Raw genomic sequence first — 7583 nt, 5'->3', positions numbered from 1 at the left:
GACGTAATGGACAGAACATTACATACACACACACGCGCACAGGCACACACACACACACACACACACACACACACACACACACACACACACACACACACACACACATGTATTAGGTTGTCCGGAAAGTTCTGAGCGTTTTTTAATTAAAATTGTTTCTTTGAATAAAATTTATTGAAAGGTCAATTATTTACATCTCAATAAATTTTATTCAAAGAAAAATTTCCATTATTATTAATGACCTTTGTTCATCTATCAGACAATTTGAATATTCTATCAGCATAAAATTTGACTGGTTTGGGGAAAAAAAAGTTATCTAGATGCATTTTGACTCCTTCTAAATAGTTAAATGTTTTTCCTTGCAATGAATTCTGTAGAGACAAAAACAAATGGTAGTCGAATGGCGCGATATCAGAAAAATATTGTGGATGGGGGTAAGAGATTTCAGCCAAGTTCATGTAACTTTGTTCGGGTAGCCAAAGACATGTGGTCGGGCATTGTCTTGTTGGAACACTACCCCTTTTCTGTTGGCAATCTCCGACCTCAATTCTTTGATCTTTTTGGTTCAAATTAGCCAGCTAACGACAGTACACATCAGAATTAATAGTCAGGTTTTGAGGGAGAGGAGGAGACCCCCTTCGGTCATGAATTACCATGGGATTGCACCTAGAAAGTTACCCTCCGAGGCACAAGTCCGGGCAAGATTGTTTATAGAAGACCAGCAGTTGCCCATACATACCAGCCTCCTCTCTCCACGCCACTGATGTTATCCAAGGGAAAGGCAAAGGCCGATACAGCTTGGCACCAGTGACGTCGAAACTCATTTCTACAGCTGAGTGAACTGGAGCAACATGAAATAAAGTGTTTTGCTCAAGAACGAGGGAGAAGCCCGTAATAAATAATGCTTTTATGATCCCACCAAACATAAAGCATAGCTTTTTTGGAATGGATATTCCCCTTTGGTTGCTGTTTCGGGGGATCCTTGTGCAAACTCCGGGATCTTTTTCGCACTACGTTTTCGAACACAATCCATTTTTCATTTCCAGTCACAAGTTGTTTCAAAAAAGCATACTTCCATTCTGTTTCAAAAGCATATCACGAACAGAATACCGGTCCAAGCAATTCTCTTCTGGAAATTTGTGAGGGGCCCATACATTATAGCAAGAAATGTATCCTAGCTTCTCTGAGTGTTCATGAGCCTTACTTTTAGAAATTTCCAACTCCTCGGCAAGATCTCTAGTCGTGATACTCTCTTTTACTTGTTTCAGTCATTTGACTGCGGCCATGCTGGAGCACCGCCTTTAGTCGAGCAAATCGACCCCATGACTTATTCTTTGTAAGCCCAGTACTTATTCTATCGGTCTCTTTTGCCGAACCGCTAAGTGACGGGGACGTAAACACACCAGCATCGGTTGTCAAGCAATGCTAGGGGGACAAAACACACACACAAACACACACACACACACATACATACATACATATATATATATATATATAATATATATATATATATAGATATATATATATATACATATATACGACAGGCTTCTTTCAATTTCTGTCTACCAAATCCACTCACAAGGCATTGGTCGGCCCGGGGCTATAGCAGAAGACAATTGCCCAAGATGCCACGCAGTGGGACTGAACCCGGAACCATGTGGTTGGTTAGCAAGCTACTTACCACACAGCCACTCCTGCGCCTATTTGATATTTGAGTTTTCTTCAATTTTTGCCTTAAAAAAAAAATTTCCATCCAATTTTGGAGGTCTTCCACTGCGACTGTCTTCTTCCAAGCTAAACTCTCTAGTTTTAATTGATTCACCTACAGCATCATCACCATAAACTTCACAAATGCTTTTGAAGGTCTTTGCAGCATTTTCTCTTTAAAAAAAAAAAAAAAAGAAAAGCATTACGGCGCGAAAATGAAATTTTTGGTTATCCATTTCAAATGTCTAAGGAACAAAGAAGAGATGCATTACCACTTCAGGCAACGCCAAAGTTTTAGCTGCATTACGTTTCAGGTGTGCCCAATGAAGCGTTAACAGATTTAGCTTAAAACGCTCAGAAATTTCCGTACAACCTAATATCTTCGTGTGTGTGCGTGTGTATCTATGTCTGTACGTGCGCGACGTGTCTGTGTGTGCGCGACGTGTCTGTGTGTGCGCGACGTGTCTGTGTGTGCGCGACGTGTCTGTGTGTGCGCGACGTGTCTGTGTGTGCGCGACGTGTCTGTGTGTGCGCGACGTGTCTGTGTATGCGCGACGTGTCTGTGTGTACGCGACGTGTCTGTGTGTGCGCAACGTGTCTGTGTGTGCGCGACGTGTCTGTGTGTGCGCGGCGTGTCTGTGAGTGTGTGTGTATAGGGAAGAAGCGCGGCCTAGTGGTTAAAGCATTGCGCTCACGATCGCTACATCATGCATGCAGTTCCAGGACTGGGCGGTACGTTATGTTGTGTTCTTGAGCAAAACACTTCATTTCAAATTGTTCTGCAGGTGAGAGTGTCGGGGAATCGTTAGCAAATTGACAGAATTGCTTTACGGTATATCTTCCGGCTCTCTACATTCTGAGTTCAAATCCCACCTGTCAGGAGAAGGCAATAGCAAACGACTCCAGTATTTATCCCAAGTCTAGTCATGGTTGAGGAGGTTCTAGTAATTTGCTTAACAGCGGTACGGAAAGATGCCAGCCCTCCCAGTTCGTAGGAGGAGTACTGAAAAAGAATCGCATGTACATGATCAGCCCAAAAGCAGACCATCGCTATATATATATATATAACGGGAAGCTTTACGAAAATAAACAAAAGACGAAGGCAGGTGGAGTACAAACAAACAATTGTATTAGTATGGCGCTCAGGAATAGAAATAAAAAAAGTTTTTTACGTTTCGAACCTACGCTCTTCAACAGAAAGATACACAGAAAAGAAACACGGATAGAAACAAGGAGAGAAAAAAAGGATATATATATAATTTTTTTGTAATGAGGCTGAGTAGATTTTTAGAACATTTATAGATAGAAGGTCTTACAACTGTTTCCAGGATATTTATTATATCCCTTCATCGGAGACGGTGTGAGAGAATAGTTAAGTAATATTTAATTTAGATATGATACAAAATAGAGAGTGAGGTAGAGGAAAGAAAATAGATGTGAGATATGTAGGGATATTGAATTTTTGTAGATCCATTTTTTAGGCAAAATGGTATACGTGTAAGACTCCAATATATATATATATATATATGATTGTCACTAAATGTGACTAGGGTATTAGAAATGCCTACGTTGATAGAAATAAGAGCTGAAATGCTCTAATGCTCTAATGCTTTGACAACAGCATTAGGGAATTTTAGCTCTTATTTCTAGCGATATAGGTGTTTCTTACACCCTAGTCTCATTTAGTGATAATCATAGTTTTCCTTTTTGCTGAAACATTGGAAACTGCTATCTATATTAATTTTCTGTATACACATTAGCGATTCGCTAAATCATCCATAGATTTCTATGAGGAAAATATATACTGACAGGGAATTAAGTCTGGAATCTGTCGAAGTCGAACCAGTCCTTACTGATGAGACAACGGAAATTGCCGAAACTGACCGGTCAGTATAAGAAATTCTTTTTAAATAATACATTTTTTTAAAATACATTGTTTAAAAACAATGAGTGTGTATACGGGTGTTTATTTTGCATGCGCCTGAACCGTTGCATACATATACACATATATACATTCGTAAGCACCCATATATTTGGTAGACGGAAACTGAAAGAAGCATGTCGTATATATGTATATATATATATATGTATGTGTGTGTGTTTGTGTATCTGTGTTTGTCCCCCTAGTATTGCTTGACAACCGATGCTGGTGTGTTTATGTCCCCGTCACTTAGCGGTTCGGCAAAAGAGACCGATAGAATAAGTACTGGGCTTACAAAGAATAAGTCCCGGGGTCGAGTTGCTCGATTAAAGGCGGTGCTCCAGCATGGCCGCAGTCAAAATGACTGAAACAAGTAAAAAAAAAAAAAAAAAGAGAATTTTTTCGAAAACCAACTTTTTTTTTTCTGAACCAGAACGAAGTAAAAGGAAGCTTGTATCTGAATTAAAGATACTTAGCCGTATGCAAAGAAAGCATATTTTTTATTTTATGCGCTCTTTTTAAGCCTAGCCAGGCTCATGGGCCCGGTTTCCCGGTTTCTATGGCGTATGTGTTCCCCCAACCCCCTAGCTGGACGGGATGCCAGTTCCTCACAGCGTTACTCAAGAAACAGGTAGAAAGAGTGAGAGAAAGTTGGGGCGAAAGAGCACAACAGGGGTCGCCACTACCCCCTGCCGGAGCCTCGTGGACCTTTAGGTGTTTTCGCTCAATAAACACACACAACGCCCGGTCTGGGAATCGAAACCGCGAGTCCGCTTCCCTAACCACTGGGCCATTGCAAAGAAGGCATTAACAGCGCATTTCTTTTGTTAGTGTCTTGAGTCAAAAGTCTCAGTTTGTCGCTAAGACAAAGAAAGGTCACAGCGCATCTTTAATTTGAAGCTTCCGTTCCCGTAACGTTTACACACTGTTTCTTGCCGAGACCAATGTAACTCTTCCACGCCAGACGTCCCAATCGAGACGTCTACTCTGCGTTTTTCCTAACATTGGTCTAGCTCAAGGGTCCCCAAACATTTTAGACCATCGATCTCCTCATGGAATCCTTGACCCCTCATGGACCTCCTCAGGCATGTACAAGAAAATAAATAAATAAAAATAATAATAATTATCATTATTATTGCCGACCCCTTGAATAATGTGTAGTAGTGGTTCAAGTGTCTCTGCGTACAAGAGAGACGATAGGGGACAACCTTGCTGGACTGAGCACATGATGCTGAACGACTCTGAGAAATGACCAGTCACTCTGACCACCTAACAGATGTCACTGTGCATTGCAGCGATCCAGCTCCTGAATACAAGCCCGAAACCAATTGCTTTGAGGACCGCTGCTGTGTATAGATGGTCGACCCTATCGACAGTTTTAGACTGATCTAAATTGATCAGGTTTTCTAGCCGCTTTCTCAATGATTTATCGCATTAGGTGGAGTTTGTCACGAATGGATCTTTGGGGATGGCACATATCTGTGCTTCACCTACCAGATCACCGACGACAAATACTAACCTTGTAGCTAACGCCTTGACCAAAATTTTGAACTTTGCATTCAGCAGAGTCATGGGCCTAAAGTTGTCAATACAATCCCCCTTGTTCGAGTATTTTCTCGGCAACGCCACCACTCCTCGACTCACAAAACTGGGAGAATTCTCCCATTATGTTACCAGTTGCAGTAAACGTTTGTCAAGAGGTCACCGAACAAGTCTGGCATGTAAGCGTAAAGCTACTAGGGCGATTTACCACCCCTACCCTCGTGCATCTAGCCATTGCTTCCCGTATTTCAAAGGCAGTTATCGGCCTTTTGCAGCGCTCCGCCTCTGTCACCGAGAGCCGCGGGCAGCCCGTCGAGGTAGGACGTGAAATCCATCCTGCGACACGGCTGACCGCTGCTCAATAAGATATATTTAGATGCTCTCATTAAATATAAACCCATTCACTCTTATAGAAGTGCTATGTCTAGTTGAACTGCACCCAATTTTCTCAATTTGTTTACTTGTCTGCTATATTTAGCTTTTTTTGAAGAACAATTAACTAAAAATAAACTGTAGAACAATTGTTTCATTTATTTCAAATCATCATCATCATCATCATCATCATTATTATTATTATTATTATTATTCTTGTTATCATCATCATCTTATTTTATTATTATTATTATATTATTATTATTATTTATTATTATTATTATTATTATTATTATATTATATTATTATTATTATTATTACTATTATTATTATTATATTATTATTATTATATTATTATTACTATTATTATTAATTATTATTATTATATTATTATTATTATTATTACTATTATTATTATATTATTATTATTATTATTATATTATTATATTATTATTATTATTATTATTACTATTATTATTATTATATTATTATTATATTACTATTATTATTATTATTATTATTATTACTATTATTATTATTATTATTATTAGTATTATTATTATATTATTATTATTAATTATTATTATTATTACTATTATTATTATTATTATTATTACTATATTATTATTATTATTACTTATTATTATTATTACTATTATTATTATTATTATTATTACTATTATTATTATTATTATTATTGAGTGAGAGAGCAGTTCATGCCATCAAAGTGACACTGGGGTAAAATATACGAAGCCCAATATACCCATCATGACTACCCGTCTGATAAGGGTACACTTGGCACATGCATCACAACCATATGTGCGTGACATGGTGATCTCATATCAAGATAAACAGCACATGACCTTGCAGGTGGGGCCCAGTTAGAATTTTCTTCAGGTTGAGTAGCCCATCCCGCTCAAACGGTCCCTGAATAAGGGTTGTTTATTATTATTATTATTATTATTATTATTATTATTATTATTATTATTATTATTATTATTATTAGAGCGGCGAGCTGGCAGAATCGTTAACACGTTGGACTAAATGCTTAGCGCTATTTCGCCCGTTACTACGTTCAAATTCCGCTGAGGTCGACTTTACCTTTCGTCCTTTCGGGGTCAATAGATTAAGTACCAGTTGAGTACTGGGGGTCGATGTAATAGTCTATTTCCCTCTCCCAAATTTCAGGCTACGTGCCTATAACAGAAAAGATTATTATTATTATCATTCAGTAGTTTTATTTTTATAGCGTGCTTTCACTTCACTACCGAGCGCAGCTGTGTGCTTGAGTATGTGCTGTGATTTGTTGTGATGCTCTGATGGTTACTGTATTGAAAGTGTTTTGCGTAGGATGTGTGCAGTGCCCAGTAGTACAATTTTCCGTATGTTATATATATTTGTAAGTCCTGGTATTTTTGTTATGTATTTGTCTGAATATTTTTCTATCATACCTAATGCGCCTACTATGATAGGAATTGTTTCTGTTTTTAGATTCCACATTCGAGTTACCTTTATTTCCAGGTCTTTGTATTTTGAATGTTTCTCAATTTCTTTTAGAGAAACGTTGTCATCTGCTTGTATTGATATATCAATTAGAAAGAATTTTTGTATTCATGATCCCTGACAACTACATCTGGCCTATTGGCCTTAATTTCTCTATCTGTGTGTATAGGCATATCCCAGAGTATGGTTGCTTTCTCGTTATCTGTGACCTTTTCTGGGGTGTGCCTATACCATCTTTTTTCTGTTATTATTATTGTTGTTGTTGTTGTTGTTGTTATTAGGACGGCGTGCAGACAGAATCGTTAGCACGTTGGCAAGCTGGCAGAATTGTTAGCATGCCGGGTGAAATGCTTAGCGGTATTTCGTCTGCTGCTGCATTCTGAGTTCAAATTCCACCGGTCACTCTGACCACCTAACAGATGTCACTGTGCATTGCAGCGATCCAGCCCCTGAATACAAGCCCGAAACCAATTGCTTTGAGGACCGCTGCTGTGTATAGATGGTCGACCCTATCATCCTTTGCCTTTCATCCTTTCGGGGT

General features: G+C 38.6%; 1 long non-coding RNA gene across 1 annotated transcript; it reads right to left on the bottom strand.

Annotated features, from left to right (window-relative positions):
* Positions 1–395: 395 nt before the first annotated feature.
* Positions 396–4049, bottom strand: LOC118761759. Its single transcript, XR_004997619.1, has 3 exons — positions 4040–4049; positions 818–823; positions 396–553 (listed from the first exon to the last, which is right to left on the bottom strand). It is a non-coding gene; the product is annotated as an uncharacterized LOC118761759 (long non-coding RNA).
* Between the last annotated feature and the right edge of the window lie 3534 nt (positions 4050–7583).

Source organism: Octopus sinensis, unplaced genomic scaffold, assembly GCF_006345805.1.
Source record: "Octopus sinensis unplaced genomic scaffold, ASM634580v1 Contig17123, whole genome shotgun sequence".
Taxonomy (NCBI): Eukaryota; Metazoa; Mollusca; class Cephalopoda; order Octopoda; family Octopodidae; genus Octopus; species Octopus sinensis.
Note: the sequence above shows the minus strand (reverse complement) of the source record. Positions and strands in the feature narration are given on the sequence as shown.